This window comes from Helianthus annuus, chromosome 2 (genome assembly GCF_002127325.2).
Source record: "Helianthus annuus cultivar XRQ/B chromosome 2, HanXRQr2.0-SUNRISE, whole genome shotgun sequence".
NCBI lineage: Eukaryota > Viridiplantae > Streptophyta > Magnoliopsida > Asterales > Asteraceae > Helianthus > Helianthus annuus.
In genome coordinates, this window is record NC_035434.2 from 46965457 (window position 1) to 46977100 (window position 11644).

Genomic DNA, 11644 nt, shown 5'->3' on the forward strand with positions numbered 1-11644 from the left:
TTTAAGGTGTGTCAAGCCTATTTCACTATCCTGGAGTGTTTGTCGCATTTAACTGATTGCGTTTACGCACCAGTTTGCGTATAACTTTCCAGAAAGCGATTTAGAGCTTGAAATCGAATCGAATCGAATCAAATCGTAAAATCACCAAACACATAAAACACATATAGTAACACCAAAACACATTGTTTTATTAATAATTGACTTTGTTTTGCATTGTTCATCGATTAACGAGCACAGTTGTTACAATTTTGAAAACTCCATTTCTGATTCTGAAGAAGATGGTAACTTCTTAGATAAGTTCATACCAAAATCAGATACAGTTGTGAATGATGATGCAATCATTGTGGTTTACACAATGACCTGAACTGACAAACTTTATTCTGAATTTGAGTATCCAATTCAAAATGCCAAATTAGAAAATGTTGAGAAGGTGTTTAAACTTGTTGAGATTGACATTTCAGAGGTTAACAACAACACATTTCTTTGCAAACCGAAAAAGTCTTTTGTAACACAACAACCAAACAACTCGGGAAAGAAAGAGTGGGTGGGTAATCATGGTCAGAACAAAAGACATGGTAACAACTTTAAAAAAAGGTTGTCGGTTTTGAAAAGAAGATGGCTAAAAAAGAGGTAAAATCAAAAGAAAAGTTGTGTGATGTTTTTGTTGCTGGTAAGAACACTATTGATGAAAAGGATTATATCTTCAGTCAAAAAGCCATTGACGATTTCAATGCAGCTAAGAAGTTGAGACAGGAGACCTACAGATCAACTTTTGTCGAGTATGACAAAAGAATTTGTTACCGCTGCAATGAAATTTGTCATATGGCAAAGCAGTACGTGAAAAAGCTTGAGAAACCAGTTTTGCAAAAACCCAAACATAAAATTTCAACTGATGTCAAGGGCAAAACACCAATGATTTTACCCGTTCGAATTTTGAAAAGAGGTGAATCTTTGAAGTCCGAAGAAAAGCCGAAATCAACCTTTGAAATTGGCGAATTTTCGAAAATCCAAAAGACTTCATAGGTTTATCCAAAGACGAAAATTTTTGAAAATCAATCATGGGCGGCAAAATCAAAACAATCAGTTGAAGAGAAGAAAATGGAGAATGAGTTAAAATTTAAACCAAAAGTCTTTGCAAATGATGTTGAAAAACTTGAATTTGAACTAGACAAGTTGCCTGAGGAATTCCCACCAATTAAGGAGGGAGATTTAAAACCAAAATCTAAACCCGTTGTTTCAAACGTCATCTTTAACATTCCGAAAGTTGATGTTTCATGTGATCTTGTGTTTAGTAGTGTTCCAAATGTAAAGAAATCATGGGCTTCATTTTTTGAATGAATCAATTTCTTTGATGTATGCAGGGGCTTCCGAGGTCAATAATCTCAATGTGGATCATGGACAGCGGAACTTCAAGGCATATGACGGGAATGTTGGCTTTGCTCTACTGTCACACCCCGATTTCCACGTGTCTCACCGGTGGGCCCGGTGGGGATTTCCGTGACGTAGTTGGCAACATTATACTCAAACCACAGAATATATATGAATGCACAGCGGAAGCAATAAGATAATATATTTCAACATTAAGTGTAATATCAATGTATCACCATTGTTGAAATAATAATCCACAGGGGATCAAATAATAATATCAAAAATATTGTTCAACAGACTTCATGCATCTTAAGCTTGCGAGACTTCTAATGATGCTAAGGAGAAATCCCAGCCAATTACGCCTAGTACCTGCATTTAGTCTTTTTGGGGAAAATACGTCAGTTTACACTGGTAAATACATTCAACTGACACTTTTGTAAAATGTTTGATAAAATTGGTTTAAATGCTCAAGGCACAAACTCTTTATAACTTGGGATAGTTTATAATCAAATCTTGTAAAGAATTACATGTTACTATGCGTTTGGTCGCCCGAGTCGTATCGGGTTAAAGTTTAATAGACACACCACATAGCATATAACACCGTGGCGGGTAACCAACGGCTACACTTTTATAGTTATAGACATAATGCCGGGTGTACGCCTACACCGGGATGTCAAGGTCGTGGCCATTCGTAAATGCTGCCAAGGATATCCGGGACATGGTCATTAAGCCCCCAAAGGCTTTAAGCCAACAAAACAGTTTTCAAACGGGTCACATTGATAATACCCAACTACTAATAAGTTGGGGTCAATTGCCCGACCAAGCGGTATTTTAGATATCGTAACCCAAGCCCGTATAACGGAAAATAAGTTAAAGTATTTACCTTTGCAAGTAAATTCCTTAATGGAGTAAATCACAGATAGCTTTTACTGGTCTCCTATTCTGGAACGAAGGTTTAAAATAACCTATTAGAATCCTAACGGGTCTTTATATTTGCCGTAGCTTAGACCCATCGGTTTCAAAGGATAGTTACGGTTTAATCGCGTGAAAGGCGAAAACCGTGAATGGAGTGTGATTTTGACCCAACAAGTTTGAAGACTTGTTTTATATGGGTATAATAATCATACTATGGATTTTGGGGTCCAAACCATATGGTTTAACCCATTTCGGCTAATTTATGTAAACTAGTTACATAAGCCGAACCGTGCGCGCAATAGGCGCAACGGGTAACCGTAAGAGTCCTACACTGTTTTCCTAAGTCAACATGTCTTAAACAGGTTGTGGTATCAGTAGGATACCTTCCGTAATGCCCGTAACGAGTTTAAGTTCATATTATGCCCCGTAGGGGTATTTTGGTCTTTTTAAAGATTATAAAAGAGGTTTTAGAGTTCTACAGGAAATCTGAGTTTCCCGAACAGTTTATAAAGTCTAAAATACTTTATTTATTATTTAAAATCAGTAGCAACTGGAATCGGGTCAAAAGACCTTGTAGAACTCAAGTTATGGCCGAAAAGGGCATATTCGGTATTTACTGAACCGTTGCCATACCCGCAGGTTATGAGCAGGTTAAAAATAATTAAAAATCTTTAAAAATCCCAAAATATTACTTTACAACAGTGAGTAAAAGGTTTGGTGTCGAAATCCGGGTTTAGATAGGCGTTATGCTAATTGCGCTATTTAATTACTAAAGTTTCGCAATTTGCGCTATTTAGCATAACTCTTATTCTGGACCTCGGATTTTCATGCAATTTTTGGGACATGCTTAGAAATCAGTAACCAAGGTCATGATCCTTTCACGTGTCCGAAATTCTCGTTTTAAATTAAAAACGGCGTTACGGTCAACTTTTAAGCATTTAACGGAAATGTGTAAAAGACTCGGACAAACAACGAACCGGTCACAGAGGTTAAAACCATCATGTAACCTGGTCCTAAGAGAGTCCTAAGGCATATCTAAATCAAACTTTAACGGGTCAGAACTGAAGCCAATGCAAAAGTCAAACTTTTGCGACTTTCGGCTCCGAACCGGGTCAAAACAATAAATGGTCGGATCAAACAAGCTTAGACTAGTTTATATACTTATTATCATGTTTTATGAGTGTTCAAACAGGTTATATATCATCTACATTACAGATTATGCAAGAAATCGCAAAATGACATTTCTGTTGACTTTTTCTAAGCACGTTTGACTCGACATTTGAACTAGTTAGAGTGGGAATCAGAGGGTGCCCTTTTAGGGGTTTAATGCCCACATGATTTCCATCATATAACTATCTTTGATTTGACAAACCACTGGACTATTCATGATTTATCGCAAAGTCAATCGTTAATTACGACGGATTGACTTTTGGGCTAAAACTAAGGAAAAATAAAACCACAAAGGGTTAGGCAACTTACAGAAGCTTAGAGCACGACTTAGAATGATAGAGGAAAGCTTTGGAGCTCCAGAAGTGAGATAGAATGCAGGTTTGAGCTCCAGAAGGGAGTATGGATGATCAGCAGGTGGCCCTTGGTGCTAGGAGGCAAGTAGAGGGCGTCCATGCTTCATTTATTGCACTTTTGATCGTTCACAACTCCAAACAACAAGTCTGTCCAAAGTTTCTGCATCTGGGTGGTTCACGCGGCCCGCATTAGATTTCATGCAGCTTGTACGCGGGCCGCATGAATCTTCATGTCAGACGCGTATCCACAGGTGGCTCGCGGCCCGCTTCAACTTATTGTTTCACTCAGGCGGGCCGCCTGAGGCCTGTTTTCAAAGATTTTTAAATCTTTTGTAATGATTAACCGAATCTTTGTAATTAATAACTTGACCTTTCGGGTTTGAAGGGGTAACTTTGCGATTTGGCCCTCGGTTAATTACAATTAAGGGCTTCGTGCCATTTACCCGCACTATCAAGTCCCCGGTTAATTTAATTACTATCTGGAAAGCCTTAACTTTCATTGTTGACGCTTTTAACCCTTCTCGTACGAATTTGATCATAACTTTCTCGTTTTAAAACGGAACTTCGCGGAATTTATACAGTATATTCTAGTGAGCGTATTTTACTGTTACAAAGCCTCGGGTTCGTCAAAGGGTCATTCAGAGGTATAATTAAACATGTTGACACAGTTAACCCCTGCAGCTTTGTAATCTCTCACTTTCTTCCGCGTTTCGCTTCCGTACGATCCATGATTTATTCGTTTGAAGGTACGAGCATCGTTTAGATTTACTATACAGTATATTTACCCTTTGTTGACATTTATAACCCTCGAATTTACATACTTTCAAGGTTTGTCAACTTTCGTCCTTTATTTAATATTTAATGCTACGTGTAATCTCATGACACGTGTTAACGCATTATTGCACACAAAATTTCGAGGTGTTACATCCTCACCCCCTTAAAATAAATCTCGACCCGAGATTTACTCAAACAAATAAGGGTATTTTTCTTTCATCGTGGCTTCAACCTCCCACGTGAACTCGGGACCTCTACGGGCATCCCACTTGACCTTTACTATAGGTACATGTTTCCTTCGAAGCTTCTTCACATGTCGATCTTCAATCGACAAAGGTTTTTCCACAAATTTTAAGCTCTCATCTATATACACATCTGTGTGTGGGATCACCAACGACTCATCAGCGAAGCACTTCTTTAGATTGCAGATGTGGAACACATTTTGAATTCCATTGAGCTCCTCCGGTAAGTTTAGCTTATAGGCAACTGACCCGACCCGTTCGATAACCTCGAAAAGTCCTATGTATCTCGGGCTTAGTTTGCCTTTCTTACCGAAACGCAGCACCCCCTTCCAGGATGATACTTTAAGTAACACTTTTTCACCTACTTCGAAGTGAAAATCTTTACGCTTTGGATCCACGTAACTCTTCTGCCTATCTCGGACAGCTTTGAGACGGTCTCGAATCTGGACAATCTTATCCGTCGTCTCGAAGACTATCTCTGGTCCTGATAACTGGACATCTCCAACTTCCGCCCAACAAACAGGCAATCGAAACTTTCTACCGTATAATGCCTCGAAAGGCGCAGCCTTAATGCTGGTATGGTAGCTATTGTTGTAGGAGAATTCGATTAGTGGTAGGTTCTTATCCCAACTACCACCCAAATCGATAGCACATGCACGCAGCATGTCTTCTAACGTTTGAATAGTACGCTCACTCTGACCGTCTGTCTGAGGATGGTAAGCCGTACCAAAATTCAAACGTGTGCCCAAAGATTGCTGGAAACTCTTCCAGAAATGTGACGTGTATCTAGTATCCCGATCAGAGATAATAGACACAGGTATGCCATGCAATACGTATAACTGGGCTAACATGTCGGAGCTATAAGTCTCCTTGATGGGTAAGAAATGCACTGATTTAGTCAGCCTATCAACGATAACCCATATTGTGTCATTTCCTTTCCTTGTCTTGGGTAACTTGGTAATAAAATCCATAGTTACACATTCCCACTTCCATTCAGGAAGTTCAGGCTGTTGTAGCAAGCCAGATGGCTTTTGATGCTCAGCCTTGACTTGCGCACAAGTTAAGCATTTGGCTACATAAGCGGCTACAGACTTTTTCAAGCCTATCCACCAATAATTCGCCTTTAGATCCTGATACATTTTATCTGCTCCCGGATGGACAGAATATTTGGAACTATGGGCTTCCTGGAGAATGACATCTCTAAGTCCTCCATAAATCGGAACCCATATTCGTCCATATAATCGTAGAATTCCGTCCTTGCTAAGAGTTAACTCCTCCTCAGTTACTCCTAACTTCTCTTTAGGATAGTTAGCTTCCAACACAGCTTCTCTCTGTGCAGCTAACACCCTTTCAATCAAATTATTCTTGACTTCAATGCTCTTGGCATTGATTCGGATGGGTTTCACCCTTTCCTTTCTACTCAGGGCATCAGCGACTACATTCGCATTGCCGGGATGATATCTGATCTCACAATCATAATTGTTTAAAGTCTCCATCCAACGGCGTTGCCTCATGTTTAACTCCTTCTGATTAAACAGATGTTGAAGGCTCTTGTGATTCGAATAGATCACAAACTTGATACCATACAGGTAATGCCTCCACAGTTTTAGTGCGAACACAACGGCACCCAGCTCTAAGTCATGAGTGGTGTAATTCTTTTCGTGCACCTTTAACTGTCTCGAAGCATAGGCAATAACCTTGCCTTTCTGCATGAGCACACATTCCATGCCGGTGTGTGATGCGTCGCAGTAAACTACGAACTCCTCTGTACCTTCCGGTAGTGTCAGCACAGGAGCGTTGCTCAGCTTTTGCTTTAGTATATCAAAGGACTCTTGCTGCTTAGGGCCCCAAACAAATTTTATCTTCTTCTTGGTCAGGGAAGTTAAGGGCGCAGCAATCCTTGAAAAATTTTCAATGAATCGCCTGTAGTATCCTGCTAATCCCAGGAAACTACGAATCTCAGTAGGCGTCTTTGGCTCTTGCCAATTCATGACAGCCTCTACTTTAGCGGGATCCACCTGGATACCACGCTCGCTGACAACGTGTCCTAGAAATTGGACTGCTCGTAGCCAGAATTCGCACTTAGAGAATTTGGCATAGAGTTTCTCATGGTGTAGCAGTTTGAGAATACAGCGAAGGTGTTTCTCATGGTCAGCTCGGTTCTTCGAGTATATAAGAATGTCGTCGATGAAAACGATGACGAATTTATCTAAGTACGGCTTGCAGACGCGATTCATGAGATCCATGAACGCAGCCGCTGCATTAGTGAGCCCGAAAGGCATCACTAGGAACTCGTAGTGACCGTAGCGAGTCCTAAATGCTGTTTTATGTACGTCCTCATCTCTGACTTTCAGTTGATGGTAGCCTGACCTCAAATCGATCTTCGAAAAATAACTTGCCCCTTTTAACTGATCGAACAAATCGTCGATCCTCGGCAAGGGATATTTATTCTTTATCGTGACCTTATTAAGCTCGCGATAATCGATGCACAGACGCATCGATCCGTCCTTCTTCTTGACAAACAGGACAGGTGCTCCCCAGGGAGACGAACTAGGTTTGATGAAACCTTTAGCTAGTAGTTCATCCAGCTGGGTCCTCAACTCCTTCATTTCGGTTGGTGCTAGCCTGTAAGGTGCTCTAGCAATAGGTGCTGCTCCAGGGATGATATCAATCCTGAACTACACTTGCCTATCTGGTGGCAAACCAGGTAGATCTTCAGGGAAAACTTCTGGATACTCTGAAATGACGGGAATGTCTTCTATCTTCGGTTTAGGTTCTTCAATAATCACCTGTGCCATGTAGATGACACAACCTTTCTTTAGACATTTACAAGCCTTGAGCATAGTCACTTGCTCAGGCAATCCGTACTGGGTATCTCCCCGAATGGTAAGCGATTCACCAGCCGGAGTCTTTATCACAATCTGCTTTCTGTTGCAGACGATTTGGGTCTGGTTGTGAGATAACCAGTCCATACCCAATACTAGGTCGAAACCGGCCAATTTAAAGGGAAGTAGAGATAGAGGAAAAGAGTGGTTCTTAATGGATATCACACATCCATCTAACACAGTGGAGAAGGTTTCTATGGTGCCGTCTGCTAGCTCTACCTCGTAATTCACATTTAAGGTTTTGACAGGCATATTCAGCATTTTACAAAATTTATGATCTACGAAAGACTTATCAGCGCCTGAATCAAAAAGTACTCTTGCAAAGATATCATTTACGAGAAAAGTACCTATAATTACGTTGTCATCCAGCACTGCTTCTTTCTCCTCCATCCTGAAGACTCTAGCATTGTTCTTCTTGGCCTCTTCAGGCTTCTTGGCATATTTAGGGCAGCTGCTTTTAATGTGCCCCTTCTCATTGCAGTTATAGCAGGTTGCATCCTTTATCTTCTTGCAGTCCACAGTCTTGTGGTCCTTGGATTTACACAACCCGTAAGCATAAGACTTCGACTGAGTCTGCGAGTTTGAGTTGAGCCTACACTTTCCGAAGTGATGTCTCTTGCAAGTCTTGCATTTGGGCTTCTCACCAGACTGTTGCCCATCTTTCCTTGACTCCGACCTCCTCTTGTTATCACCGTTTCCACGGTGTTTCTTGCTCGACCTCCGTGAAGTTTCATCTTCACGCTTTCTCTTTTCAGCTTCTTTGTTCCTTAGCGATCTTTGTTGGACCGCATCCAAAGTAAGGGACAAAGATATATCAGCTACAGATCGAAAGGTCGCTGGCCTAGAGGCCTAGAGGCCTTCACGCTTGCCTTTATTTCGGGGGCTAACCCGCCGATGAAACGAGCGATTCTCTTTGGCTCCGGGGTTACTAGATATGGAACCAACCGAGACATCGTGTTGAAGCTCGTCAGGTAAGCTTGGCAGTCAAGGTTTGTCATCACCAATGATAGAAAATCGGATTCTATCTTTTCCACCTCATGTTGAGGGCAGTAATTCTCCTTGATGAGAGAAACGAATTCCTCCCATGTCATGCTGTATAGAACAGCTTTTCCCAAGGCCTGAACCAACGCCCTCCACCAAGCCAGGGCCTCGCCCTTGAATGATTGTGACACATACTTTAACACATCCCTTTCTGCACAGCCGCTGATGTCCACCACAGTGTCCATCTCGTCGAGCCACGTCATACAATCGACTGCTCCTTTCTCCCCATTGAAGTCCCGGGGTTTGCACGATACAAAGTACTTGTAGGTGCAGCCTCTGGCGCGAGATGCGTCAGTATATATCCTTTCTTGACGGACACTGTTTTCATTGGACGAATGATTATCATTGTCCTTTTTAGGCTTGGACAGTGGTTTGCTGTGAGATTTGGTGTGGGTCTTCGGCTTTGAGTGTGGTTTGGATATGGTTCGGCTCCGAGATTCAGTATATTCCTCGTATTGTCGATCCAGAGCTGCCTTGACAGCATTATCGACAAGAGCTTTCAACTCTGCGCCCGTCAGATGAACTTGGGCGTTATCATATTCGTCTTCCTTCGAGTGGCTATTTTCTCCGCTAGGGCCAGCCATGGTAACTTGAATCTGTTACAGGAGATAACGAAAATTTTATTTAGGAGTTTATTATGGAATTGTCTTTTATGGCAATTCATTAACCATGGTAACAGAGACCATATCTGGTTAATTTGTTGCTCACTTTTATTTAGGATTTGAACATACTTATCCTAATTACAAATAAAATTGCTATTGGCACAAAAGCCTAGTCACGAGGACGTTATTATAATATTAGCCGAGATTACAGCGAACCAAGGTATGAAGGTTTGAACCGTAGTCCTTTTACCATTTCTGACAGGGAGTCATAAACCACCACTGTCTTTTGTCTTATTATGACAATAATTATGGCTCATAGGCACTACATCACTAATGGATGCTTGATAATTCGGCCCGTAGGCACTACATCGCTAATGGATGTTTAACAAGTTTGGCCCGTAGGCACTACACCGCTAATGGATGTTTAATAATTGATCATCATTATTGATGATTTAACACATGATTTATTATATCATTAATTTGGGCTTTGGAATCCTTAGAAGGATTCTTATACAAGAATGACGCGTGCGATTTTAACAAATCACATCTGCCATGAACGTTAACATGATTACAGAGGTTAACTGGAATTCTGAATCTTTTAATCAGGTCTTACCATCTTGGCCGGGTCTGAAAAGACACCTGGCTAGGTTTCACTCTTAAGATTCTTTACTTAGGCAGATTTAAATTTAAAAGGAGTGATTTTTGATTTATTTCATATATAGTATTAACAAAAATGAAATTTATAACATAACATTCCATAACTTCAAATACGATTACACGCTGCCGTAAACGGGACTTTATAATTAAATAAGTACCTACGCAGAGGTTTGTAGAAAAACAAGTCCACGCAGGGACCAACACAAGATAGATGTCCGCGCAGGGACTAAAAGATAAGTCCACGTAGGGACTAAAATACGATAAATGTCCACGCAGGGACTAAATTGAAAATACAACATTACATAAGGAGACTAATGGTCTCGTTTCTTCCTTCCCTTCAGTAGGTTTGCTAAGCCCTTAAGAAATCCGCGATTACTCTTGCGTTCTTGTTCGAAGTCTCGTTCCACACGGTTTAAACGGTGGAGTATTTCTTCTTGCTCCGGTGGAGACGTGGGTGCTGCGACGGTTGCGGAACCGGAGGTCTAGAAGGTATTGGATACCCATGAGCTGAGTAATCTGGTCTCCAAGAGGTTCCATGAAGGGCATTATAATTTGTCGCTATCACATATGGATCGGCATCATAGTTATAGTTGTAATGCGTATTAGTCGTCTGCTCAAACGGATTGTACGCCGTGGAAGCGCCGCACGCTGGTATCGGATTGTCATATCCGAATGGTGGCGGAGGTGGTGCAACTGGTGCAGAATTCACCTCTGCAGGGTGACCAGAAGGTTCCCCTAATAGTGGTTCCTCTTCAGGTACTGACGGAAAGTGACTCGCACTCGAGTGGCGAGGGGTGCTAAAATGAAATTCCCCTCCTCGGGTGGACATCCATGCGCCTGATCTTCTTCGTCTTGGCGGATCTGGAATTACTGGTTGAACCGGTGGCGGTGGTGGTGGCGTAACGGCCACGAACCACGAATCCTCAGAAGGATCCTGTTGTTGCTGTTGATCATGAGGCGAGTAATGATGTGAAGGTGTAAAGTACCAATTACATTGGTTGAACCTTGCCTGGTAACTATCGGGACCTTGATAGGGCGTTCCATGGACGGATGACCCATCCGAGATCTCGATTGGATGAGTGGAAGTTCCCTTTACAGGCTCGACGGGGTCTGTATCCTCGTCCATATCCACTGCATTATCTTCAGAAAAGTGATCCTCTGGTCCTAGAGGGTTATACCCTATAGGCTCTTGGACATAATCTGCCGGGTTAAACTGTCCTACGAAGAAAGTTGATGGATCGCCGTAAGAATGGTGCGAAGCAGATCGCTGTAGAGGTAAAAAGGATGGTTGAGGGTTATTGGGATTGTTTTCCGAATCTGGTCCAAACGAATGACGGTATGAGGGTGTTGAGCTATGCGAGGTAGAATGTCTCGCAGGTTCAAAAAGGTTTCTTCGTCTCTGTGGTTCTTCACTCCCTGTACTGGAAGGAGCTCGCGTGTTCGAAGGTCCAGCTTCGTGATCATTGTGAGTAATGATCGTTCCTCTGCCTCTTCGTCCTCTTCCTCGTCTGATTGCAGGTGGCATATTCCTGCTTTCAAAACCTTAAATAACAATAACAATAAAAAGACAAACTTGGAATAGCGATTCGAATTTTTTCCTATGTTCTTGTCTAGACTCAAGTATGTGCAATTGTGTA